General features: G+C 36.1%; 1 long non-coding RNA gene across 1 annotated transcript; it reads right to left on the reverse strand.

Moving 5' to 3' along the window:
- Positions 1 to 147: 147 nt before the first annotated feature.
- Positions 148 to 2,375, reverse strand: LOC141816767 (uncharacterized). Its single transcript, XR_012600739.1, has 3 exons — positions 2,251 to 2,375; positions 1,930 to 2,080; positions 148 to 234 (listed from the first exon to the last, which is right to left on the reverse strand). It is a non-coding gene; the product is annotated as an uncharacterized LOC141816767 (long non-coding RNA).
- Positions 2,376 to 2,678: the final 303 nt, after the last annotated feature.

Genomic DNA, 2,678 nt, shown 5'->3' on the forward strand with positions numbered 1-2,678 from the left:
ATATCTAGCTTCCACAAAGATGAATTAATAAATATCCAGCTATTATTAGAAACATATATAAGAACTTGAGCAAGAAAAAACTCAAATAAATAAATAATGTGTGATCAAATAATCTCACAAAGATTAACAAGATGATCCTCACCTTCTTTATCAGGACCTGAAGTGATTTCACTGCCACTTTTAATAACCACTGTTTCTTCAATTAACTCCCCATCAACAATTATTGGATTTGAACTTCACCAAGGAAGTAGTTGGTGATATGAGAAAAAAAAATTAGCCGAGCAGCTGTGTATCTTACTGATAAGAAATAATTAGTGTTAAATTAATGATAAATGGACATAGGATTAGGATAGGCACATGGACACAAGCCTTCAAATGGATATCAAAGAATTTTATGATTGTTATGATCAATGGTTTATGTTCAAATTTACTTCGCAAAATGGAACAAGTATTCTCTTGCAAGAGACTCCCATGTTTTTAAACAGTAAATTACATCTACCTTGGGTCAGTAGTGTGTTAGTTTAGGATGAACACCTCAATTATTGACAATTTTATGCATGATCTCACCAATTTCGCTGTTAGTCCTCCGACAATTATTTGCAGCTCTAATTCAAGTGAGAAACATAACAGCAAGAAAGCATAATAACAAGAAGTGAAACAAACAATAGCTTATAATGTTTTTAAGCTATGTGAATTGCACGCTTTCGAGTAATAAATATTTAATGGTCAGGAGACCTCTAAAGCAAGTAAATCTAAGTAGGTCATTGCTTGTTCAGACTTAGAGGTCTCCCCAGTCAATCTAAAGGTCAAAACCTAAAATTGAAGGAAACAATAAGAAAAATCTGTTATATTTTAAACTATGGAAGGAAAAGGAACCATTTCAACTCAAGAAAAACTTGTAAAGAAACTGCTTAGTCTGTCCATTCAAGGAGGAGAGGATACTAGTGGTTCATAATTACATCACCTTTCTCCATCATCTAAGTTTACTCCTCCTTCCAGGAAAAGAAAATCATGTAGCTTTTATCAGCTAAGCATATACAACTCTGTACTTTTTATCAGGTAGCTTGTTTAATCCTTTAAAAATGGTACAATTCCATCTATAACATATATCTCTCCACTTAACCAAAATGATATTTGCCACAAGTTCATCATCATGATCAAGCTAGGTTTGTCATTATTCTGGTAAGCTACATGAATTGTATTCTTCTGTTAAATTTATGCAAGGATATATTATTAACAATATTCAAATCAATTTTTACTAAATTGACAAATTTTTATCAATTGTCTCCCTCTATCCGTTAGACCAACTCTTCTAACAATAAACTCTATCTATCACCTTTGGAGATGTTCATACAATAACAACTTATTTTCCCTCATTCTATAATCTATTGAAGTTCCACCTAATTTCTATCCAATTTTAGTTTTTTTTTAATCTATTTATCCTTTCTAGTAAGTCTACACATCCTGCTTAACAGTTTGACCCCTGTTAACATTGAATTTTTGCATGTGTTGGTACCTAACAGCCCAACACACAGGTCTTATCAAAGCTTTTTTTAATGATCACAGAGCAATTAAGAAACTCTACTGCTTCAACCACCCATTCTTTAATCTTTATGCTATTAATAATGTCTTCAAAAGTATCATCTTCTAGTCAAATAATAGATCTAACATATCCAAAACTTTCACTTGTAGCATTTCTGTTAATCCATCATAACTCTTCAACTGATTCTGTTCTTACCCAAAATGGTCTTCTTCCAAGTTCATACAACATGAAAGATTACACATGCTCACATTCTCCATTTCAAAGAGTTCCTGATTATCAAAACGATGAATCAAAACTCCTAGTTACGTTTCACATTTAAAAGAAAAAGAATAATAAAAGAATAAACGACTACCAATGCTGCCTTGTACTATTATGAATAGACAAACCTCAAGTTTCTCAGCGTCACGATATCACTGTCGTTCTTGCACGTAATTTGGCACCATTGGTGCTCGTCATCCGAGCTGTTCGCAGTCGCCGAGCATATAAGGGCCTCGCAAGATTCAATCTTTATGGACGGGAATGTGGAATCAGCGGGGACTGCCTCGCGCAAAATAATGAACACTCGATTAGAGAGGTAAGGCAACGGACCGCAACAAAAAACCAAATTTAAACTACAAAGAGGAAGAATCCAGCCATACGATCCTGTTGCAAGAAGTAAACTGAAAGACAAGAAGCCATGCTAATGTTGAAACGAGGGGAGGGCATACCTAGTTTGGCCCACACACGAGAGTCGTCTTTGCTGCGAGAAGTTTCGGGGCGCTCCATTGGCGGATCTTGGATGGAGCAAGCGAACTAGGAAGGGGCAGGAAATGGCAGGCGAAGGGGTACAAAGAGAGGGTTTCTTTCTTCCGAGGGAAGGAAGAGGAAGAGAAAGCGAATGAGATGTAAGCGAGTTCGGAACTCGGCGTCGTCTCGGGACCGCTGTAGGTAGAACCGGCCGGCCTGTCGGAAATTCTATCAACCTGGGTTAAATTGGCCGACCCGCCTAAAGTCTGCGATCGGACCGGTATGGATCGGATTACGACGGCTTTGAATCGATCGAGTTCTTTTATGTAAAAAAAAAAAAGATCGAGTTCATCCCAATGGTTCTATATGATTGTAAAAAAATAAATTAAAAAATTATAATTGATCAAGA

The sequence above is a fragment of the Curcuma longa genome, unplaced genomic scaffold (genome assembly GCF_044706935.1).
Source record: "Curcuma longa cultivar G26 ecotype Majalengka, Jawa Barat unplaced genomic scaffold, ITB_CL_G26_1.1 contig_18095, whole genome shotgun sequence".
Taxonomy (NCBI): domain Eukaryota; kingdom Viridiplantae; phylum Streptophyta; class Magnoliopsida; order Zingiberales; family Zingiberaceae; genus Curcuma; species Curcuma longa.